This window comes from Canis lupus, chromosome 33 (genome assembly GCF_048164855.1).
Source record: "Canis lupus baileyi chromosome 33, mCanLup2.hap1, whole genome shotgun sequence".
Lineage (NCBI taxonomy): Eukaryota > Metazoa > Chordata > Mammalia > Carnivora > Canidae > Canis > Canis lupus.
Genome location: NC_132870.1, coordinates 28361954 through 28388141, shown reverse-complemented (window position 1 = coordinate 28388141; position 26188 = coordinate 28361954). Strand labels below are relative to the sequence as shown.

Below are 26188 nucleotides of genomic sequence, written 5' to 3'. Positions count from 1 at the left end.
AGAGTTGCATGTGTCTTGTCTCAGCGCCAGTGACACTGCCAGCTTGAACATGCTTCAACTATGGCTTTCCCCATAGCTCATAAGGAGGCCTTGAGGCAACAGCTGTCCTGCAACAAAGTAGTGGCATGCTCATTAAACTCTCCTAGTCAAAGAACTCTGTGGATAAGGGATTAGACTTGGCACTTCTACAAAGTGGTCTCCTTGGAGTTCAGGGCCAATAACATACGACAATTTGAGTAGAGGCACTGCAAAGATTACATTCCTTAGCTTCACCTAACATTTGAAGACATGCAAACAGCTGCTGGGAGTGCTTGAATGCCTTCTAACTGTGCTAGTGGAGGAAAATGTCTAGAAGAAAGTGGGAAAAGTATACAATCTGTGTGGAGAACAGAGGAAAGCATACAAATAGCCTCTGACTATCATGCACAGGCACTTTGTGGCCACCTGTACCTGGCGTTCTGCTAGCACCGGTCAGGGAATGAGCTAGTTGTTCTTCTGAAGGATGGTTGAATGACTGGGGCTGGATAACAATCTCTGAGCATGAACTGGCTCTATGACAATTAAAAGGCATGTCCTAAGCAAAAAAAAAAAAAAAAAAAATTCAACTGATATTTATTTGTTTACTACATACTAGTTGCCAGAATTACAGAGGTGAGAGACCCAGATTACCTTGACAGAGTTTGCTATAAGCCTATTGAGAAAAAAAAAAAAAAAGCTTTAAAACCAAGTCATAAAAATACATACTTTCAAAAAGTGATATGTGTTCTATTTATTTTTTAAAAAATTTTATTTATTTACTTGACAGAGAGCACACAAGCAGAGGGAGTGGGAGTGTGAGCAGGGAGCCTGATATGAGATCTGATCCCAGGACCCCAGGATCACTAGCCGAGCCAAAGGCCAGACGTTTAACCAATTGAGCCACCTAGGTGCCCCATGATATGTGTTTTAAAAGAGAAGTACAGGATTCTTTGAGGCATGTTATAGTAGAGCCTAAATTAAATTTGGGCATTGGGGAAAGACATATTTTGAGGAAATGACATTAAGCTGAGAGCTGAGAGTTGAAGGCTGGAGTTGAACTTAGGAGAGAGAGAGAGAGAGAGACAGAGAGAGAGACAGAGAATGTGCCTGTGTGTGTGAGGGATAGAAGATAAGTGCTGGGAAGATGGAAAGTATCCTGGGCAGAAAGAACAGCAAAGATCTTGTGGGGAAAGTCTGGCCCTTTTGAAGAATAAATAAGAAAGCCAGAATGGTTGTCGCATGGTGCCTGAGACAGACATGGGTATGACTTGAAGTTGGGGGTAGGCAGAGAACATGCCATTCAGGTTTCTTAGGCAATGTTGAGCATTTGTGATTTTTATCCTAACGATGGAGTGTGGTTGTTAGTGACCTGCAGTGGGCAAATGGATTGGGGGATACCCCAGCTACTGACCTGAATGATAGTGCTTCTCAGCAGTGTTTTTTTTTTTTTTTTTTTTTAAGGGATTATAGTGTCACCTTGGATGTAATGTGAGAGAAACAGGGTCACATTTCATAACACATTTTGTAGGTTATCAATGGTGGTGATAGTGGTTTATCAAGGTTGTGAGAAAACTATGCAATCATGCAAGAAAATACTTCATGTTAACTGATCTCCCACAAACTTTAAATGCCACGAGCACATGGGTAAACTTCCAAGAAGGAGGAGCCAGTAAATAGAGAGGGTCCCTCCTGAAAGGTGAGTCTGAAGACAGTTGTTCAACCAACATCCTGCTCTAACAGAACCTCTCCTTGCAAGCTGTTCCCTCCCACCCATCAGCTCAAGAAATAAAAGGGGAGTTTAAATAACTCATTCACTGACCCTTCTCCTCAGCTTGAAAATTTTTTTTCCTGTATGTTTCTTAGGAAAGAGTAACCAAAAAATACCAAGCTGCAAATCTTTAACACTCCAAAGAATGCCTATGGTGCTGCCCACATTTGCAAAGCCTGAGCTGGGATTTGTTTTTGATTAAGATCCTCACAATAATCCCAAGGAGCATGTACCTTATAAGATTTTTTTTTTTGTAAGTATGCAATTCAACATATTTTGCATTTCACCTGGGAAGTGATTTCTCTTTCTTTTAAGTTTGGTGTGTGGGAAGCATATGTATAATTATGTGTCAAAACCTACAATCCCAATGAATCAGGGAAAACCTATGGATTAGTAGAGGAAAGGGCTATCATTTCAAGGTATGTTTTTATGAGTTCAACCATTAAATATTTAAGAAGGAAGTTGTTGTCTAAAAGCATTATTTATAGACTATCACATAAAATATATGATCTATTGTTTACAGATATATTAGGTCAGAAGAATATTAAATTCTTGGTTTTAAGTAAGTATTAAAGATGACAACCGTGACTGCTATAGAATGAAACTGAATGGGTTGGAGAGGCAATGGAATAATTGTTTCAGAAGATTGAGAATGAGAACAAAAAAGTGCTAGGATTGCACAATATATATGAATTCCATACACTGCTCAGTAGATGACTGACGGCCTCTAGTCCTAATAAGGCAATAAATCTGAACTCATGCTTAACTTATTATGTGCCTTACTCTGTAGAAAAATCATTTCATTTTCCTCTCATTTGTATAACTGAAATGGGAAAGTAATAAATACATACTTGACAACCAGAAGTATGGCCACAAAGAAAAATGGTTCTAAAGTCTTGGCAGATGAGGGCTGGATTCATAGAACTAAGCAGTATGAAGTTTGAACAATATTTCTCAAGTCCTATATGCCACAGGATTGTGCAATTGACCTTCTAGAAAGCATAGCAGGCCAGTCTTAACAATGAACAATACAGACTCAGTATGACATAAAAGCTTCATCGTTACTAATTCTTGATTGTCCATTGAGTCGCATCTTATTTTATTTATTTTTAAAAGATTTTATTTATTTATCCATGAGAGATACAGAGAGAGTGAGGCAGAGACACAGGCAGAGGGAGAAGCAGGCTCCATGCAGGGAGCCTGATGTGGGACTCGATCCTGGGACTCCAGGATCACACCCCAGGCCAAAGGCAGGTGCTCAACTGCTGAGCCACCCAGGCATCCCTTATTTTATTTTTTTAAAAGATTTATTTATTTGAGAGAGAGTCAGTGAGCACAAGCAGGGGGATGGGCAGAAGGAGAGGAAGAGAGAATCTTCAAGCAGACTTCCCAGGACCCTGAGATTATGACCTGAGCTGAAATTAAGAGCCAGCTACAAAAAAAAAAAAAAAAAAAAAAAGAGCCAGCTACTTAACCGGCTAAGCCAACCCAGGTAACTCCATTAATTCCCATATTAAAACTCCAGAAATTCCATACAGAGTGCAAGGGAAATGAGCACTTCTCAGCTGTGAACATGGCTCTAAGGGCAGAGGGTAAAATTCAGATTACCATTCAAAGCTTTATCAAGGTTGTGATAGATCCCCAAAGTTTGTACCACATTTTAGTTGTTTAAAAATTAATTTTTCTTTGCACTTACATAGTTTTCAGGAAACTTAAGGACCCATTTAGGTATCATGCTAATATTTTAAGGAATGATCTCTAAAAGTGTTGTTCTAATGATTTATTAATTAGTATTTGAGAAGTGCTGGTAAAGAAGGAAAGGGTGCATCACTAATCACTGTTTTATTTAGCATTGCATAGAGATCCCTTCTGCTTTTCTGATTTGTGTTGGTGCTTTGTTTAGTGTTATAGTTGAAGTATATTCAAGTATTATTGAAATGGAAACACTATTTAATTTCTTTGTTGTATTGTCTTACTTTGTATGAGGATTCTTTATAATCTCCAAACAAGTTGTGAAGTCCTTAAAAATAAAAATAAGTAAATGCTGAGAGCATCAAGATATATAACTTCTTCAATAAACTGAGAGTTTCTGAGATAGTCATAATTAAGAAAAGAAACTTCTAGAATAGTAACTAAATATTTACTTTGTAGGTCCTACGTGTTAATGTTTTACATATGTTAATAAATTGTAAAGCAGATGAAATCCAAAATTCTGTTAGTTACTTAAAAGGGCTTTGAAGAAAAAAATCTAGAAGCTGATTTTTTTAGTTATAGCAATTGAGATATTAGTTTTTTTTTTTAATTTTTTATTTATTTATGATAGTCACAGAGAGAGAGAGAGAGAGAGAGGCAGAGACACAGGCAGAGGGAGAAGCAGGCTCCATGCACCGGGAGCCCGACGTGGGATTCGATCCCGGGTCTCCAGGATCGCGCCCTGGGCCAAAGGCAGGCGCTAAACCGCTGCACCACCCAGGGATCCCGAGATATTAGTTTTAAGTATACAACTGAAAGGCCCCATCTTCCTGCCTTCCTCCCACTAGCTGCCTTTATTTGAATATCCTTTATGGGACACTGAAAACCAGAGGAAAGGATACTTACTTGAAATGGTTTCTTTGGATTCTTTGGCAGAGGAAAAAACTTACTGCTTAAAATATCATGAATTCGGGGATCCCTGGGTGGCTCAGCTGTTTAGCGCCTGCCTTTGGCCCAGGGCACGATCCTGGAGTCCCGGGATCAAGTCCCACGTCGGGCTCCCAGCATGGAGCCTGCTTTTCCCTCCTCCTGTGTCTCTGCCTCTCTCTCTCTCTCTCTCTCTCTCTCTCTCTCTCTGTCTATCATGAATAAATACATCTTAAAAAAATATATCATGAATTCTTGCAGTTGAGGAAATAATAAATCCTTCTGATATGAACCATGGTCAGATATGTAATACATCTGAACCATTTTCAGATATGTAATACATTTCATTTGCTGAAACAGTAGGGCCTCATTAACAAATTTTGTGTGTGTGTGTGTGTGTGTTTATATTATGTTTATATTGTGACACAAAACAACATAAATTCTGCTAACTGTGGGAACTAGCTTCGATTAAGTTATTTTATAAGACTGCAAGGGGCTTAAAACTTTTTAAACTTTAGATAAAGCACAGTAACGTTACTGCTAGGCTACTGATTAATTTCAACATCTGATATTATGTTTCTTGCGAAGATCTATGCTTGGACTTTGGATTATAGACTTTCCACACCCCATACTTCTACATCATTTAGTTCTCTGGAAGTCATTTCATAGATTTCTAGAATCTATTAGAAGGAGGAAACTTAATCCACTGCTTTATTTCAGGAGTTTTAGAAATTGAGGAGATAATCAGAAACTCAGTAACAAGTTTCTTTCATTATACTGTCTAAGGAGTTTTGACTCACACTTCTTTTCGCTCTTCATTTTCAATATTATTTCTGCAGGTTGTTTTGAGCAATAAAATAATAAAAGTCTAAAAATACAGTCTGTGTGTTCTGGGCAGTTTCTGTCTAAAGCAATTAGTAACAATCTGGGACTTGGCAGAGCCTTTCAAATGGGATTTGCCTCAGCCATGCTTTAAAGAGCAAACTAGTGATCAATGGTTTATTAAATACTCTTGGGTTTGTAAGCTCTTGAACAGCTTGGTCTACCTTCAGCTTGTAATTTACCTCTGGAACTTCAAATTCAGGTTTAGTTGTCATTCTGGATACAAATGAGTTGTGTAAATAACAGGTAAGGTAGAGACTACCAGCTGTTCACCAAGTTTTTTTCCATCCTTTTCTAAACTACAGAGTTCTGGGTGGGCCCATAAACCTCCCTAAGAAAACATAAATGGTAGTGATGTGTGCCATTTCCAGGTTCAGGCCCTGAAACAATTGCATGCACATGCCTCTTTAGACCATGGAGGAGAAGCAAGAATCCTTCATTCTTGCAGCTAACATTTACTGAGAGTCCACTCCCTGCAGGCAGCATTCTAAGTGCTGAGGATATATCAGTGAACAAGAAACCAGAATCCCTGCCTTTGCCCAATCCCAGCTTGAACTCAGATGGACAATAAGAAAAGGTAAATAAGTACAATGTACAGTTTTCTAGGAACAAATGCTAAGGATAAAAATAAGGCAGAGAAGGGAGATTTGAAATGTTGACTAGGTATTAGGCCATTATAGGAAATGAAATGAGACCAAACACAGGAATAGACAAGGCAACAGGGCAGGGGTGGGGGGAGGGGGAGAGGGAGAAGCTGTTGCATTCTGGATGTATGTTGAAGGTAGAGCCAAGAGGATTTACTGAGGGACTAGATATGAGGTATGAGATAGGAAAAAAGGAAGAGTCAAGATTTTGGCTTGAGGAACTTGAGAAATGGTATTGCCATTAATTTAGATTGGGAAGACTAGAGGAGAACTTGGAGGGAAATATTTGGAACTTGGTTTTGGACATGTCAAGGTTGTACCCATTAGATTCCAACTGAAGTGTTAAGTGACCAGTAAAAATATGGTCAAAATAGACTAAGAGTATTTATTTGGAAATCATCAATATAGATGATATTTAATACTGCAAGACTGGGTAAGATCACCCAGGGAGTGAGTGATTTAGAAAAAAAGAGATGATCTGGGGTGCTTGGGTGGTTCAGTGGGTTAAGTGGCTGCCTTCAGCTCAGGTCACAATCTTGGGGTCCTAGGATCAAGCCTCGAGTTGGGCTCCCTGCTCAGCGGGAAGTCTGCTTCTCCCTCTCCCATCCCAGATTATGGTCTCTCTCACTCTCTCAAGTAAATAAATAAAATCTTAAAAAAAAAAAAAAGAAAAGAAAAGAAAAGAAAGATAATCCAAGGACTGAACCCTGTACCATAACCTTTAGAAGTAGAGTTGATGAGGGAGAACTAGCCCTCCCAAAACTGAGGAGGAGAGGCAAAAATAAATAAATAAATAAACAAATAAATAAATAAATAAATAAAAATAAAAAGTTAACCTGGTAAGTGTGATGATCTGAAAGGCAAATGAAGTAAGTTAGAAAGATGGAGGGAAATTTGATCCTTGAATAACTATGTAAAGCACAGCTGCCCCCTAATTCATCTGGTGAGACTGTTAAAGGAGAGAAAAATAGACTTCATTATTTTTAATCCACTGAAGTGTTGAGTCTCTTCGATAAAAAAAAAAAAAAATTAAACTTTTACCCTAACATCAGGCAAATAGCAAATAATATCATCAACTAGATCTTCAACAACAACAACAAAGTCAACATTTATAAAAATCTGAGATACTAACTTTGAAATGTGATGTACATGTGTGTACACATGTGGGTGTCTTTGGAAGGGTTTGAACATTTCAATAATTTTTTTAAAAAACCCATATCATCTGGAGTCAACTCTACTAGTCAACTCTTTTATGGTCTTAGATTTAGAGAAGGACTTGTATCTGGGTAACTAGAATCTACTTATACTTACATAGAGATGATGAGGATCTTTTCCACCTATTTTATAGCGGTGTTGATTTTGTATTCCCATAATCTTCCCTTTTGCCAAAGAATTTCTAGCATGTTCCCAGTGTTTTGCAGGATCTAAATGCTAAAAGGAGGGCAGCCTGGGTGGCTCAGTGGTTTAGTGCCTGCCTTCAGCCCAGGGTGTGATCCTGGGGACCCAGGATCGAGTCCTGCATTGGGCACCCTGCATGGAGCCTGCTTCTCCTTCTGCCTGTATCTTTGCCTCTCTCTGTGTGTCTCTCATGAATAAATAAATAAAATATTTTTAAATGCTAAAAGGTACTCCTTTTAAAACATGACAGAGAACTCAACAACAGCAATAAGAACAAAACGGAGTCAAGTTACAAATGCAAAGCTGACTTTATCAAATGCATGCAAAGCAAACCTTGAATAGGAGCCACACCTTTAGATCTGGCCAAAATGGAAAGATCCTTGGTTGAGAAATAAAGAGGAGAATAAAAAGTACTTTGCGTAGTAGATTGCCAAATTTCCTAACCTATCCAAGAACTGCAGATTGCTAGAATCCTATCCAAGAACTGTAGATTGCTAGAGGCTAGATGGCATCACATCCCTAAGTAAGAAGACCTGGGTTCCCATGTCAGCCTAAACTCACACAAGCTGAGGACCTTGGACTTCGGGGAAACACCAATATCAAGGTCAGGAACAAAACTGAAGGCCAAACAGGGAGCCCGTTCAGAATGCTAGAAAGTGGTATCTATGCAGGTTGCCAAGACTAAAGGGGCCAGAAGCATTTCCCAACACTGGGCTCCTGTAATCAGAAATGTGAAAGTCAGAGGAAAAGACCAAGGGCAGTCAGTGAAGTGCTTTCAAGGAAGGAATGTTCCAGGGAAATTGTCTAGAATAGGGATGAGCCTTAGGTGGGTGTGTACTCTTTCCATATGAAACAATAAAATCTGTCTCAGTTACATTGTTTCAGTCTTCTTTCACTTATACACTTATTCCTTCACTTGTTCAAGCACTCTGATGCAAAAGACACAGAACTAGGCAGTGAAGATAACACGGTAAGCAGAGTAGACAGGATTTCTTATCCTCGCACAATTTACAATCTAGCAGAGACCTACAGAATCATCCATTTAATTTACAAACAAATGGTGCTTAGTACTTGTCAGTTATATTGTTCTAACTACTTTATAAATATTAACTTCTTTAATACTCAACAACCCATGAAGTAGGTACCATTATTGCCCTTGTTTTATAGGTGAGGAAACTAAAGTATAAATAAGTATAAATAAGTTAGGGTATGTTAGAGCAGGACTTGAATACAGGCAGCTTGGCATCAAGGTCCATGCTCTTAAGCATTTATTTACAAACTCTCATAAGTGTTCTCTAGGAAAAGTGTAGGGTGCAATATATATAATAGGTTATAACCAGGGGATCAGATGTAATTTGAAAAGAAATGAAACTAGAACAGAAATTCAAAAGAAGGTGTGTTCATTAGTGTTAAATGCTCCAAGTAGTTCAAGCAGTATGAAACTAAAAACAGAATATTGATATGTGCAAAAGGGAAGTCAGAGGCAAAAGTACTAAGAAAAGTTTCCGAGGATACATTGCTGCCAGCTTATGGTTAATTGTCAGAGCTTCTCAAAGAGGAATGCGTTGCTTTGTGAGGTGAGGAGTTCCTCCTTTTGTAGATTTCTTCAGAATAGGCTAAAAACTACCTACAATGGGATTATCACATAGTATGTGCTCAACAAATATATGCTTACTAACTGGTAAGGATATTATAGAGTGTTGGATTGTTAGACTAATTAAGATCTCTTCCAACCTTAAGATTCTAAATTTTAACTAATTCTGAATTTGTGCTAACAGTGAATTTAATTATGCTAAAGTTTTTCTTAAGACTTATCAAAATGGCTTGATATAGAAATTTATAGTGGGTGTAAGATTTTAGGGACTGTTTTAGGCAAATTGTTTTTAAATCTAATTTACATATAGTTAATGTGTTAATCTAAAACTGGATACTCTGTATCTTTTATTAATACTTTTGGCATGATTCCTGTGGTAGTTTAATATATATTACTATAGGAAAATAATAAAATTGTATTTATTTAAAGTAAATATATAGTCTAGACATTGATTTTGATCTTTCCCATCTTTCCCTAATTAGTTGTGTTAGTAGATAACTTCTAGAAAATGCACACAATGTCTGGCTATAACCCCATTCAAAGATTCACAGTAGATGTTATTCAATTAGTTTCCAAAAGATAATGTTTTGCTTACATTCTGAAATGTTTGCGTTTGTGGTATAACATACATTATAATCCTTGTCCCTCTGCTTGAAACTCTCTGCTTGGGGAAAGTGGCTATAAAGGACTTTCACTCTTTTCCATATGCCTCCCAATTTCTGAAAACCATGGAAACTCTGGAAGGATCCTAGTGGTGGCTCTGATGTTTTAATATGTGACTTGGATACCTGACTGCCACTGTCACACTGTAAGGGAATCTGAAAGGCAAACAGAGAAATGTGAATCCCTTGTCATTTGGAGGGAGAAAAGCATATTGGATAGAAAAAAAATTTTTAAAGTGGATTAATTTCATGGCACTCTTGGAACATTTAAAGAAAACAAATAATGACACAACGTAGCTGGTCAGTCCTCCATTTAGTTGTTCTTGCTATGCCAGCATTAAAGAGCTAATCTTAAAATGTCTCAGTGGTACTGTCTGAGGTAGCAATGGAGGGGTTCCAGAATGCAGACTCCGAATGTGCTTCAGGCTAAGACAGCTCCTGCAGTATAAATCAGATATCCACTGGAATCAAACTCAGCGAGGGTGGCACCACTATCACCCCAGCATCTGCAATAGTCCCTCCATTGATGGGCTATGTAAGTGGTTTCCAATTTTTCTCAATTACAAACCATGCACTACTAATTATCCTGTGCATAATTTTTGTGTACGAATTTCAGTAGATCTAAAGAAAAGATCTCTGGAAACAAAACTGCTGATTATAGATTAACTATATTTTACATTCCTGTAGCTATTTCCAAAATGCCCTTCAAGAAGTCACAATAATCTATACTCCTGAAATTTGTATTTCAGAAATATTGACCCAAGAAGAAAGGTACTAGGGAGGCAGCTATAAGCTATGTATGTGTGTCTGTGTGTGTTCATTAGAGATTAAAGCATACTTTATAAGATTCCTGTTGAATTCTAAGGCTTGCATGCTGTCTCATTCTCTGAGATCTGGGTTGATGGTAACTTCTAGCTCTATACTCAGACATGAGACATTGTTTCCCTGTGATTTGTTATATTGTTTTGGTGTGTGTTTTGGTGTGTGTTTTGGTGGAAATTCTTGGTTTGTCTGGTCATTTGGATTTTGTTTCTTCTGCCAGTTTTTGTTTTGTTTTGTTTTTGTTTTTTGACAAGGGAGAGATGGGGCAGAAAGACTGATAACCATGGGGGAAGTAGGAAAGGAGATATACCTTTTGTACATTTGGGTGTTCTTCTATCTAAAGCATTAGGTATGGGGCACAGAGCCTGATCAGGAAATCTCCAAAAGGGCAGGTTTTGACTGCATGTAGAAGGAAGCACAGAGGGGTTGCCATGCTCAGTACTTGAGATCATAGGTGCTGCTGAACAGGTACATCAAAAAGATAGAAAAAATCACACAGAAAATCCTTGTACAGTTACCTTTTCACAGCTATGCCTTTTTATTCTTGTCAACTTTGTTTTATATTTCAGGATTTTCCTACAGTATGTATGTATTATTGGAATGTGTTAGATTTCCAAATTGGAAAAGAGAAAGGAAACTGGAGAACTTGCGTTTTAGTTTTGCTACTTCCTAGTTCTGTAGCCTTGGGCAAATTTTAAAATCTTGAGTAGCTGCAGTCCTCTCATTCTTAAAATATGAATAAATAAGTTAATCATCAGGATGAAATGAGGTAATGTAGGAAAAGCTTAGTAGGCACGAAGGACCTGGTATACAATAGGGCCCAATGGATGGTCTTATTACCAAAAACATTATTATTACTAGTGGTGGGGATGGTAGTAAACATCTTTGACATAAAAGTAGTGGACTCTTCTAAAGATATCAGTTGACAAGAACTCCTTCAGAGAACTCACCATTGAAAAAGCATTGCAATTCTCAGGAAATGAAGTACAAGGAGAGTAAAGATAAATGCTACAGTTTTCTCAAGAAGAATGCTTTCTTACAGGTGGCTTTGCTTAGAGATTAACTTGAAATCTGAAGAAAACTTGATATACTTTTAATCAATATCTTCTAACAGGTGATATGTACTCTCCAGATTTTCCTCCTGAAACACAATTATTAGCTCTCACTCTGGAATCAGACACGCTAGCACTGATATTCATTGTTTGGGTATTCAAATGAAGCCCAAGATATTGTTTATGTTTTTTTTAAGGTCACACTGTCAACTTTTGTGAAAGTGCCCCCTTATGGATCAAATTAAGGTTTTTAATTCATTTATTAATAATCTGCAGGTAATTTCACTTAACTTTGGAGTATCTTTATGCCATTACAGTTGAACATGGATTGTCATGGTTCCTTAGAATTTATATATCAAGAAAAATAAAGCCATATTAAATTTCTGGCTGAGGAAGTTGGACTTTTCCCCAACTTTACTTGTTCGAAGTAAACAGCCCCCTCTCTCTCTACCAAAAAGCACTAACGTGAACTGATTTCTTTGCATTTTCTTGCTTTTCAGCATTTGTGATTTCCATCTCCTTTGTATTAGGGGAGGTCTTTTGGCTTATTCATAGTGAAATGATGGACATTTTTACTGTCAGGATTTTTCTTTTTAAATTTTATTTAATTATTCATGAGAGACACAGAAAGAGAGGCAGAGACATAGGCAGAGGAAGAAGGAGGCTCCCTGTGGGGAGCCCGATGTGGGACTTGGTCTAAGGACCCCAGAATCATGACCTGAGCCAAAGGCAGATGCTCAACTACTGAGCCACCCAGGTATCCCAGGATTTTTCATTAAAACCTGATTGTGTGTAAACCTGACAGGAGGCTTTTTTTGCTATCTTACTTTCGACTCATATTTCTAGTGTTGACCTGAATCCTAGAACCATCGATCCTCATTTCTTATTAGTAAATACCTTAGCTGTTATTGCCATTTATGTTCTTCTTATGTTCTTATGTTTTTCTTTCTTTTTTTTTTTTAAAGATTTTATTTACTTATTCATAGAGACAGAGAGAGAGAGGCAGAGACACAGGCAGAGGAGAAGCAGGCATCATACAGAGAGAGCCTGATGTGGGACTCTATCCAGGGTCTCCAGGATCACACCCTGGGCTGCAGGCGGCGCTAAACCGCTGCGCCACCAGGGCTGCCCTGTTCTTATTTTTCAAAGTTGTTCATTTTCACATTTTTGTATTCTCCAAGCCTAACACAGTGCCTGGTATGTGCAGACTCTTTGTAAGTATTTATTGGTGCTAAAGCAACAAGTTTCTTTGGTTAAAAATCTGCCCAAGTATTTAATTGGCTAGATGTTGATCTGTGTTATCAGCCCTTTTGCACATTAAAACCATCTCAGTGATTTGAAAAATGCCAGTGCATAGCCTCCACTATATGACAATTTAGTCAGAATCTCAGGGGGCCCAGGCATTTCATAGTATTTAAAAGCTTTCCAGGTGATTCTAATATGTACTGGGGCTGAGAAATACTTATGCAGGTCACATTTCATAATTTATTTTATTTTTTAGTTTTTTTTAAAAAGATTTTATTTATTCGTGAGAGACACACACAGAGAGAGAGAGGCAGAGACATAGGCAGAGGAGGAGAAGCAGGCTCCATGCTGGGAGCCCACTATGGGACTCAATCCCAGGACTCCAGGATCACACTGAGCTGAAGGCAGACAACTCAACTGCTGAGTCACTCAGGCGTCCCCTTGTAATTTAATGTTTATCTGATTATATTTTTTCCCCTTTTGCAGTCATTACATTAATATCCAATAACCTAGATTTCCTATAAGATTTAACATAGGCTTTTGTCCAGTCTTATAGAAGCCAAGAAAAAAAAATCATTTTTTTCACTCTCTTCTCCTTTCCACTTTTATTTAGTACTTTAAAAATTCAACATGAGAAGGGTGCCTGGGTGGTGCAGTTGGCTGAGTGTCCAACTCTTCATTTCAGCGCAGGTTGTGATCTCAGGGCCATGATCTTAGGGTGGTAAGATGAAGCTCCATGCCCTCGGTGGGCAGAGTCTGCTTAAGACTCCCTCTCCCTCTGCACCCCCTCTGTCCTCCTCAGATAAATAAATATTTAAAAAAAATTCAACATGATTAAGATAGAGATCTTGAAAGCAAAAGGGTTGCTTTCAATAAAGTCTCATAGCCTTTGTTCTACCCACTGGGTGTATTATGACCTCACACTTTGGTTACTAGGACAGAAATTAGCTCTAGAAATGGTACTTGGCAAGTACACATACATGGTGAGGGGATTCTCTTACAAATGTTACTTGTAATCCAACAAATAGTGACCTTGGGACTTGAAGGTTCAATGAGAGACTAGAGTTAAAATCTAAAAACCACTTAGAGTTCAGGGAGTTTTTGTCTTCAAAGGCAAAGCATAGTTAAATTAAGGGGTTTAAAATCATAGTTCTGAGTGTAATGTTTTTAAAAAAACTTAGTTTTTGTAGCTAATTTAGGGCATAGTTTTGTCTACAATTATAAACACTGCCTTCTAATCTTTTTTCCTCCATAATCCTAGCCTGTTTTTATGACACAGGGCAAGAAGTACCAGAATTAAAGGGCTTTTTAGTGTCCTTTTGTAGTAAAACACTGTATTCTTTCCAAATGAAGCAGCCACAAAAATTATGATCCCACTTGTAAAATAAATATTTGGATAATTAGAGTGTTTTAAAAAGAACTATCCCACACAAGAATATAAACAAGGAAATGTTTGTGTAATGAATAAAAATATTCTATCAGGGGAGCACAACATTTTGGAAAAATATTTGAAAAATATTTTTAGAAGATATGTGTTCTATAGGCATTAGCATTTTTGGAAAATCATGAAAAATAAGTCACTTCAAATTATTAACAAGTACTTTTGTACTAAGTTTATCAGATACAAAGAGAAAAACTGATTCTTAAGGGAAAATTTAGGAGGCCAAGCTAGATCATTTAGACCATCCAAATTCATTCTAATTGGATTTAGTTAAATTACAGGATAATGCACAATTTTTAAGGTATTCTTACATTTTATAATATTATTGTCATTTATTTTTATTGCTGTGTATAGTTATAATTTCACTACCCAGCAAATAACTCCAAAATTTAAAAAAAAATCTTAAACAGTACAACAATCTTATTATTTTGTGTTAAGATTATAAAACTTTAAATTAACAAATTAGGGATGCCTGGGTGGCTCAGTGGTTGGGCGTCTGCCTTTGGCTCTCGGTGTGATCCTGGAGTTCTGGATCAAGTCCCACATCATGCTCCTTGCGGGGAGCTTGCTTCTGCCTCTGCCTGTGCCTCTGCCTTCTCTCTGTGTCTCTCACGAATAAATAAATAAAATCTTTTTAAAAAAACAAATTAATTAATTAACAAATTAAACTATGTAGTTGTTTGATCAATACCTACCCAATGGAAATGCTTTCGGGGAAACAAGTCTAAAAACCAAACTCTGAATTAGTTTGTGTACATGAATTGATGCTTTATTCTATGTGTTCCATCATATCTTTCAGTGTTTTTGTGTGAACTAAATGGACTAAATATTTTTAAAGTTTTGGAAAGCTAGCCAGAAAGCATATCTATGAAGTATTCAAGCCATTATGATTGTACATATATATATATCAAAAGTATCAAATAAGCAGATTTGGAAGAACAATCAAGTTACCTGTGAAATTAATAGGAGAGTTCTACTCACAAACATGAGATCATGGCATATGATTATTGGTTTTCTACTCCTGGCTATACATTTTCAGTTTTACTCCCTTCTTTTCTTTTCTTTCTTCCATACCTGCCCTCTTTTTCACTCCTCTTCTCTTCTCTTTTCTCTTCTTCCTCCCTCCCGCCTTCCTTTCTCTTTTCTTTCCTTCCCACCCTGTTTTCTTCTAAGAAAAATGTAGTGAGTCCATGCTACACATCAAGTATTGTGTAAGCTGTGAGAGAGACCTAATCCCCTTTTAAATTTTTTTTTTAATTTTTTATTTATTTATGATAGGCACACACTGAGAGAGAGAGAGAGAGGCAGAGACACAGGCAGAGGGAGAAGCAGGCTCCATGCACCGGAAGCCCGACGTGGGATTCGATCCCGGGCCTCCAGGATCGCGCCCTGGGCCAAAGGCAGGCGCCAAACCGCTGCGCCACCCAGGGATCCCTCTAATCCCCTTTTAATGGTAATTTTACTTTTTGAGTTGGAAGATTTAGACGGACAATTGGGAAACTAAATGAGGAATAGTGTCAAATAATGATAATTTTCTGTGCCAATGGAAAAATACTCCAATAATTTTACTTATATTGTCTCATTTATCCTCAACAACTCTATGAAACTAGTAGTATTGCCTGCCCTCTTCTACAGAAGGTGTGACTGAGGCCCTGAGGTAGTTAAATAACTTGGCCAGGGATGTGGAGTTAGTAAGTGGTGGAAGTGCCAAATGTAGGCAGTCTGACTCCAGAAACTGTAGTCTTAACCATTAAACTATACTACACAGTGGAGAAATTCTTTAGTTGAAGAGAAGGGAGAAAATTAAAGAGTTTGGTTGGTTTATTTTGACTATAAAAACAACAAAAAAAGTTTTTCTGTGCCTTTTATATGGATACAATTTTAACCTAGCTTAGCAGTGAAGCTTTCATCTTGATTATGTGGTTACTATGGATTGTTTTACTAAAGTTTAGCTCATAGTTCTTTTTTATATATGGGATCCAATTTGGCTTGAAGACATGCTCCAAATTTTGACTGAAGGACTGGAAGGTGTATTGGCTGCAAACTAGATTGATCAACTAAACCTTCCAAATGAATTGCTTCACAAACAGGTTTGGCAAAGGATATGTGTTTAGTGAAGATAAATGTCATGTCTAGGCATTGGTAGAGTGTTCCCCTAGGAGAGATGGCTAATATTGCACAACTAGCATTTCCCATGGCAATTTTGAGATAAATAAGGGAACCTTTCAGTTTGGGAATTGACGTGCTATCTACAATTACAGCCTTATCCAATAGCTCATATTTCAGATGCTAAAGATAGATGCTTCAGTTATAGTATGTGTGTGTTTTAGATGTATCAAATGGTTTCTATTTTTTTTTTAATATAGAAATGTGCCAAATAACTCTAGAGGGAAAAAAGAGCTCTTTGTATACTTGGATAACAGTCCTTTATCAGATGTATGTTTTACATATATTTTCTTACAGTATGTATCTTGCCATTTTCTCATTTTCTCTACATTGCCTTTCACAGAGAACAAGATTTTAATTTTAGTGAAGTCAGTTTATAGATCATTTCTTTTATAGATTATGCTTTTGGTGTTGTATCTAAAAAATCATCTCTAGGGGCTCCTGGGTGGCTTAATTGGTTAAGCAACCAGCTCTTGATTTCAGTCCAGGTCATGCTCTCAGGGTTCTGGGGTTGAGTCTGATCAAGCACTACATCAAGCCCCATATTGAACCTTGCATTGAGCCCCACATGGAGCCCTGCATGGAGCTCTGTGCTTAGTGGGGAGTCTGCTTCTCTCCCCCTCTTTCTCTCTAGCCCTCCCCCCACTTGTGCTTTCTCTTTCAAATAAATAAATAAATAAATAAATAAATAAATAAATAAATAAATCTTTTAAAAAAAAGTCATCTCCATACCCAAAGTCAATTAGTTTTCTCTTATATTATCTTTAAGTTTTATAGTATGGTATTTTACATTTAGGTCTATGATCTATTTTTAATTAATTTTTGTGAAAAGTGTCTATATCTAGTATCTAGATTCCTTTTTTTTTTTTTTGGCATGTGGGCCAGTTGTACCATTTGTTGAAAAGATTATCTTTGATTCTTTGTCAAAGATTAATTGACTTTACTTATGTAGGTCTATTTCTAGGCTCTTTGTTCATTTTGTTGATTTATTTGTCTATTCTTTCACCAATACTATACTATTTTGATTAATGTAGCTCTGTAGTAAGTATTCAAATCAAGTAGTGTCAGTCTTCTGACTCTGTTCTTCTCTTTCAAAATTGAGTTTGCTATTCTGGGTCTTTTGCCCCTCTGTGTGAACTTTAAAGTCAGTTTGTCAATATCTGCAAAATAACTTCCTAGGCTTTTGATTGCTATTGCATTGAATGTATAGTTCAATTTGGGAAGAATTGGCATCTTGACAATATTGAGTCTTCTTATGCATGAATGTGGAATATCTCTACATTTATTTAGTTCTTCTTTGATGTCTTTCATTAGAGTTTTGTAGTTTTCCTCATATAGATCTTGTACATATTTTGTAAGATTGATTTCATGTATTTCATTTTTGGGGTGCTAAATGGTAATGTGTTCTAAATTTAAAACCCACTTGTTCATTGCTGGTATATAGGAGATCAGTTGACTTTTTAAAAAATATTTATTTATTTATTTATTCATTCATTTATTCATTCATTCATTCATGAGAGACACACAGAGAGAGAGAGAGAGAGAGAGAGAGAGAGAGAGAGGCAGAGACATAGGCAGAGAGAGAAGCAGGCTCCACGCAGGGAGCCCGACGTGGACTCGGTCCCGGGACCCTAGGATCACGCCCTGGGTCGAAGGCAGGCACCAAACCACTGAGCCACCCAGGGATCCCCTGACTTTTGTATATAAACTTTGTATGCTGCAATCTTGGCTATAATCACTTAATAGTTCCAGGCTCATTTTTTTGTTGTTGTTGTTGGTTATTTCATATTTTTACATAGACAATCATGTCATCCTAGTACTGGTTCCCATGGAGGTTTCTGCTCCAGTAAATTGTAATTCTCTGTATCTGCCTATCTCTCCAATATGGAGGGGGGCAGGGGAAGTGGCTTGCCCTGTGACTTCATTTCTCTGAGGAATCTAAGAGGAGTTGTTGATTTTTCTGCTTGTTCAGCTTCTTGTTGTTAGGACCACGTGATGACTTCTAAACTCTTTATGTGCCAGACTAGAAATCTAGGTTTTCTCCTTAATATCTTTTAATAGTTGATTCTTTTTCATATTTCACTGCAATGGGCATTTAGTTGTAAACATTTTCAAATAAGTGCATTTCTATAACTATTAGAACTATGTGTTTTGGGGCACCTGGGTAGCTCTGTCAGTTGAGCATCTGACTCTTAGTTTCAGGTCAGGTCATGATCTCAAGGTCATGATCTTGGGGTTGTGAGATCAAGCCCCATGCTGGGCTTTGCACTCAGCCCAGAGTCTGCTTGAGATTCTCTCTCTCCCTCTGCCAATCCCCTGCTCTCCCTTTCTCTCTAAAAGAAAGAAAGAAAGAAAGAAAGAAAGAAAGAAAGAAAGAAAGAAAGAACTACATGTTCTGATAAATTGTTGCCTTTACTTATTAAATTCAATTCTAGTGCCTCTCCACTGTTATAGTGATATTTTGTACAGATATTTGTGCTGGTGAGACATACTTACTTTCAAATGTAAGTAAAAAGGTAAAAAAAAAATCACATTATAAAGCTACACAATATTTTGAACCATCTGCCACTTTGCCTTCCTATTTCTGTGAACATGGGATTCACTATAAATTAAGATGTTTAATAAGGTCAGATTAAATTGTTATTTTTTTAAACTGGAAATGAATGGAGATTCTCTATGTTTTTTCTTATACTCCTAGGGAAAAAAAAAAGAGACAATTTTGATGTTACCTTGTCATCACAAACAAGCAGATTTTGGTTATTTTAGTAGCAGAGATAAAATAGCTAGCTACTCAGAAGTTTCAATCTATCTTTTTAAAAAAATATAAGGTAGGAGTTCAACATATGTTCATAAAACCTTTTTAAGCTAAATTATTTTTTTAATATTTGAATAAATAATAGTAGAAAAAATTAAAATCCCCAAAGAGCATCCATTGTAAATTATGTTTTCCTGATCTCTTTGCCCAGAGAAAACCATTCTCGACAGTTTTCTTATAATCTTTCCGGAAATAGTCTACAAATATATTTTCACAAAAGGTGGTGATGATAGTGATCCCAAATGACAACATTTATGACAGACACTGTTCTAAGTATTTCATTTTTTTAAAGTTTTTTTGTTTACTCATGAGAGACACATAGAAAGAGAGGTAGTGACAGAGGCAAAGGGAGAAGCAAGTTCCCTGCAAGGAACCCAATGCAGGACTCAGTCCCAGGACCCTGGAATCACACCCTGAGCGGAAGGCTGATGCTCAACTGCTGCGCCACCCAGGTGTCTCTGTACTAAGTATTTCACAGAAATTGATTTCTTTAATCCTCACACCAGGTGCATGATATATATTTAGCTGTATGATAGTACCTTTTAAAAATAAATAAGTGGAGGATTAGAGAGGGTAAGTAACTTGCCCAAGGTCACACAGCCAGTTTAGAAGAGCTGGGATTCTACTTCAGGGAGTTAGCTCCATACTACATCAGTATACTGTCTGCAGACTCAACACACTGTTTTTGGACATTTTATTTTTCACTTAGTATTTTACTTTGGAAATAATTTCTATCAATATATTTAGAATTAGTCTATTCTTTCTGGTGGCTGAATCCTCTTGATTATATCAGTTCCCAACTTGGAACATTTGGCAATGTCTAAAGATATTTTTTGGGGATCCCTGGGTGGCGCAGCGGTTTGGCGCCTGCCTTTGGCCCAGGGCGCGATCCTGGAGACCCCGGATCGAATCCCACATCGGGCTCCCTGCATGGAGCCTGCTTCTCCCTCTGCCTATGTCTCTGCCTCTCTCTCTCTCTGTGTGACTATCATGAATAAATAAATAAAATCTTTAAAAAAAAAAAAGATATTTTTGGTTGTCATAACTGGCATCACTACTGGCGTCTAGTAGGTAGAGTTTAAGGACATCCCCAACAACAAAGAATTATTTTAGTGCAAAATGTCAGTAGTACTCATGTTGGGAAACCCTGCAGTATACTTTTATTTTATCTGTTACATATTTTTCTAAACTAAATTTAAATTAAAATTTTTCTCAGTCAGAAATCTGATTGTGTACAGTTGCACTCCAGTTTGCATAAGATGAAAGAATAAAGAAACAAAATCTAAAATTAACAATTCTAGATGATTTTGAGGATTGATAGAAACTTTTCCTGTTTGTAAAAACCGCAAAGTTTCTAAGAAAGGCAAAATTGAGAAACCCTAAAGTTGAAAGCATTTTCGGATTGATCTAAGTAAGCCTCTCTAATACTTAGAGTGAAACACATCAAAATACAAAGTTAATTTTCATTACCTAATGAACATACTGGTGATCCAAAATGAGTTCAATTCCAGAGAAGATTGGGGTCCCTTCATTTTTAGGTATAGAGGACTGACCAGCTTTGCCAAGTCTCCTGTTCCTACTGGAACAAAAAAAAAAAAAAAAAAAAAAGCTGACGGAGTGAACCACCTATGAAAATAAAGTAACAATTCCCTAATGAGTATTATTTAGATAATTTATATTTTATTTTTCAAAAATAACAAAAGTAATACGTTTGTGGTAATTCAAATAATATTGAAGGATATGAAGAAAAATTAAAAGTTTCTCTTACTGCTCAGCCTAATCTTACTTCTTAAGGATAATCATTATTAAGAGTTTGTTAATAATCTATATCTATTTCTTATGTATGTGCAAACACCTATGTATCTATTTATTATAAATACACACATTTGGTATTTTTCCTACAACAATGAGCTCCAACTATTTATTTATTTATTTTATTTATTTTTTTTTAATTTTTATTTATTTATGATAGTCACACACAGAGAGAGAGAGAGAGAGGCAGAGACATAGGCAGAGGGAGAAGCAGGCCCCATGCAGGGAGCCCAATGTGGGATTCGATCCGGGGTCTCCAGGATCGCGCCCTGGGCCAAAGGCAGGCGCCAAATCGCTGCGCCACCCAGGGATCCTCCAACTATTTATTTAAACCTCTTTTCCCACCTTCACCCCACCATTCATCCGTTTGTCAACCTAAGTCAACTCAAACAGATCTAACTCGTTATCTTTAATTCACCATGTAATATGTTATATACAGGTATACCAAATTTATTTAGCTATTACATTATTATGGATTTTTTAGAACATCTCTAGTTTTACCATTAGATAACGCAGCAAGTAGCATACTTATATTTGCATACTTTTATAATTATCTCTCAAGGATTGATTTCACGAGGTAGATTTATTAGGTTAGAGGATATGCACATTTAAAATTTGATAAGTACTGTCAGTGCATATGATTGCCTATTTGCTCACAGCCTACTGAAGAAATTGGAAAGAATTATAAATGACTAATGATAGAGACACAAATAATTATGGTACTGCAATAGATGAATTCTTATATGGATATTAATAGATGGATTATAGTATAAATACTAAAATGTTAAGCACAAAGGAGGCCTTACAACATGAAAATGTTTACAATACCAAGGGTAAAAAGTTGAATGCTTTGTATGTAAAATTACACATGAATAGGGTTGAGAAATGGAAGAGTACATGAACAAGTGAAAACCATTTGAGTGAAAGTAGAGATAATTTTTTCCCTTTTTTGGTTCTTTGGTATTCTTGTGTTATTTGTACAATAAATATAATAAAAATGAGAACCTTTAAATAATTAACAGAAAAGATAAATATAAAAAATTTTAATCAGATTTATTGGCTTATCTTAATGTAGCCTTAATTTGCTATTTATCCCTTCCAATAGACAATGACAAATTATATGTGTATTCATGTTGTTGGGATTGGGTGCTTTAAAAAGATGATCTTTCTTTCATAGAGAATGGCATAATGCTGAAAAAAAATCACTGGCACATCACATTTTGAAAGTTATTGGTAGGTACCAATGCAATAGATTTAGCACAGTCTCTTGAATTTGGACAAATGTTCATTTGTTTAAATTTTCTTTTTGCCCAAGTAGGTCATAAAAGGTTTCTTTCATTCAGTTTTTTTCTTATATAAGTTTTTTTTTTGAAGATTTTATTTATTTATTCATGAGAGACCCAGAGAGAGAGAGAGAGAGAGAGAGAGAGAAGCAGAGATACAGGAAGAAGGAGAAGCAGGCTCCATGCAGGGAGCCCGATGCGGGGCTCAATCCTGGGACTCCAGGATCACGCCCTGGGCCAAAGGCAGGTGCTAAACCGCTGAGCCACCCAGGATCCCTCTTCTATAAGTTTTAATGACAAAAACCAAAGTTTTGAAGATGATAAAATAGTAGAATTGTGGTAAGAAATATTTTTGCTCAGGGCGCCTAGGTGGCTTTGTCGATTGAGCACCTGCCTTGGGCTCAGGTTGTAATCCTGGAGTCCTTGGATGGAGTCCTGCATCAAGCTCCCTGCTCAGTGGGGATCCTGCTTCTCCCTCTCCCTCTGCTCCTCCCCCACTCCTGTGGACTCTCTTGCTCACTCTCTCTCTCCCTCCCAAATAAATAAAATCTTAAAAAAAAAAAAAAAAAGAAAGAAAAAGAAAAAAGAAAAGAAATACCTTTGCTCCTCTTGAAGGACAGGAAGGCCTTGGCCAGGTCCTTGAGATGGGCCCAAGTATTCAGGCAATAGCTTAACTTAAAAGATGAGAGCAGGCGTGGCCTAGGGTATGTATGCCTGGTTCTGAGAGAGCCATCCAACATGAACAGGAGTTGCCTTTTGTGATGTAATGGAAAATAAGGTTACATAGGTAGAGGGCAGGGAAAGAGGAGAACAGGCATTGAAAGCCAGACAGAAAAGAGTTTGTATCGAATGCATTAAATTGGATTGATTGAAATAAGGAGACACTAAGATCCTCAGCCAGGAAACGAGAAAAAGTGAACAGCTGTTATCTTTGCAAGGATGGAGAGGCATGTTCTTATTTAATTCTGGAGTAGGGGCAAGAGGGACATGTTCAGTTTGAAAGCAAAACAGCATTTTGTCTCATTGCTTTAAATTGGTTTTAGTTACAAAGTTTGTTTTATTTTAATTTCCAAATAACATTGAAAGAATACATGGGTTTGGTGGTTATTTTTTGTTTATCAAATGCAATCATAGGTTAAAAATTATTGAGAAATACAGAATGTAAGCCCATGTATTACTATTTTTCACTAATAAAATAGTAGAATATAACAGTTATAGTTTTTTGAAAGTTATAATTTTATTCTATTTTATTTTATTTTATTTTTGAAAGTTATAATTTAAAAAATTATAATCTAAAAAAATGACCCACCCCTTCCTGTGCCCAATCTCACCAATCAATTTCTGATCTTTATGCCTTCTGGTATTTATCTTTTTACATAAAAATTCTTATTTATGCTGCTGTATCATGATACAGCCATTTTATACATGATCAATTGATCTTTTCACATTGGTAAATGAAGATCTACCTCTTATATAACCACCCTATGTTCCTTCTTCCTAAGGTTTATCCCATATTCACATTATTTTGACTGTCAACATATTTTTCACTGCTGACCTTAGTAATATACCATTATTACACTTCTTTCTCTTTCCCTGGAGTCAATAATTCATTTGGTACTCATCTAAGTAAGTTTTCACATAACCCAATACTTGTCAGATAATCTGAATTCCATTTTTAATTTATTTCCAGAAACTTTAGCTCTCTTGCTCCAATCTTGACTGATTGCTTTCTAGCCCCATTTTATGATTTGTCATCCTTCACTGTCTTTTGCTATTGTTCTGGAAAATCCTCTTACCCTCTTTCTGTTGGATCCTTTGTTTCTAGAATCATATTTTCTTCTTTACAGGTTTTCTCCCTGTTTGTTTGAGACTTTGAGTGCCTACAAATGGCCTACAAATGGCTTTGAGTATGCAGGGTATTCTCAGGGGGCATTCAGTTTCTGCACAGAAAGAGACTCAGGTCTTGTGTCTGGCTGACACGTTCAAGGACCTAGATAGGGAAAGAGGGCTGGTGGTAGGTAGGTGAGGATGTTTTTCTCTGATAATTACATGGACTTCCATTTAATCTACCAATTTTTAGCCCCTCAGCTCCCCTGGAGCTTTCTGTACCTGCTGTCTTTAAGCTCAGAATCTTTTTGATTCATGCTCTATAGGGAATCAATCTTAAATCTGAGAATTTGGGAGAGAAAGTCACCGGGCTCTATGAGACCTAATGTCACTTACACTCACTTCTAAATGATTCTCTTAATCCCAGATGTGCACCTCAAAGTCCCTTTCTACAAAACCCCATTCTCAAGCTTTTGCAGCTTGTTCTCTTTCCTCCTGCCAAAGACACCCAGGTTCAGCTTCTCCTACTCTTCTAAGTCATCAGCTTTCCATCCTCCAAAGCATGTTGATATTTCCTTCCTACTGTGTCTTCTCTCCTGAGCTTTTAAAAAAATATTTTAGACCTGTATATTTTAGATATGATTATTGTCACTGTAAGGGGCATTCAGGAGAGAATGGAAGTGTTGCGTTCTATTTACCATATTGAATCAGAAACCCCTATTTTTATTTAAAATCCTGTGATAGCACATTATTTTCTTTACCTTTCATTATGAAATTTGTTTTTCAAAGATAATTTTGGCAGAAATATAAGTAATGAATTGAGTCATCATTTTTTTTTAATCAATAGGATTAAAATAAGATTAACATTACCATTCTTTGAACTGCCTTGGAAAATGTGATTTTCAGTTGTTCACACATGACTTATCATTCTTTTGAAAATCCTTTCCTTTCACCAGTGCCTCCCTGTGATTAGTTTATCACATTGATTCAAATACAACATTCTTATGTCTCTGCAAGTGTATCATCCTTTTCCATACTCTCTAATTCCTTTAAAATTGCATTTCTCAGTACATTTACATTAGTTATTATACCTTCTCTGTATAATTATATTTCTGGAGAACACAGTGGCTGATATAAAACTGCCAAGGTAAAAACAAGGCGATATTCGGGTTACCAATTCTTGTACATATAACTCTAAGAATTTTATAATGAATTTCTTTTAAAATCCCCAACTTTAATATTATATATGCCTGCCTTCATCTCTGGAATTATCTGTGTATTTACAGTATATGAAGCAAGGAAAGGAAAATTATGGATAAAACTGTGTTAATGAATGTATGTATTATATCAATATAAAAATAAAGTGATAATAGTTGATATAAAATTTAAATAATTAATATTTAAGAAACTAAACACCAAAGCAAGTAACCAAAAGCATCTCCTATATACTAACAGCTAGGGTAGTTGTTTTTTGGCAATATTTCTAGTGACTTAGGGTGATAGATAATCTCTGTATGCTATCTAAACGGAAAAACTGTTGGGGTTTGAGATGGCAAACAATTGATATTATTGATTTCTTCACTGAATTGACTGTTAGTAATGTATAAACATCATCAAATTTGCTCTACTGTTCACACTTTATGAATTTAGTTTTATGTGTGATGAGCTTAAGTTAGCTATGTGTATATACATATACTCATTTTTATAAAGCCATTCATGTTGAAAAATTAAATTTAAATCAACTATGGACTGGCTTATAATAGCTCCTCTATGTTGTCCCTTATAACAGAGCTATCTTTAAATTAAGTGGCTGCTCAATACACATTTGCTGGCTTTTTTGTTGTTTTTTGCAATTTGTTCAAGGCTTTTGGTATATAAAAAGTAGGTAAGCCATAAGGGAATTTGTCTAAACAGAGTGTACATATATCATGTAAGAATTATTTTTTATGTGCTAGAAAGAGGCAGGAATGGATTCATTTAAATTGCACTGGGAAAAGCATTATTCTGCTAGGTGTGCTTTCCTACTGTGTCTAATTAATCTACTAAATTATCAGCTTACTTTATATCTTCCACCTCCTATAAATAGCCTCCTTTCTCAGAATTTTAGATAAAAGGAAGCTTACTGCCTAGGCAGGATGCC

The 26188-nt window shown here is 36.6% G+C and overlaps 1 protein-coding gene across 10 annotated transcripts in view; it reads right to left on the bottom strand.

Moving 5' to 3' along the window:
- The window catches only part of SGMS2 (sphingomyelin synthase 2), a 130564-nt gene extending 107599 nt beyond the window's left edge, over positions 1-22965 (bottom strand). For 6 of the 10 annotated variants that reach the window (XM_072809921.1, XM_072809919.1, XM_072809922.1 and 3 more), the window contains exon 1: positions 20597-20705. The gene's annotated coding sequence lies outside the window, so the exon portion shown is untranslated. Of the gene's footprint in view, positions 1-9518; positions 9684-20596; positions 20720-22819 lie in introns of those variants that run through there. The other 4 variants (XM_072809926.1, XM_072809928.1, XM_072809927.1 and 1 more) reach the window with 4 other exon arrangements.
- Between the last annotated feature and the right edge of the window lie 3223 nt (positions 22966-26188).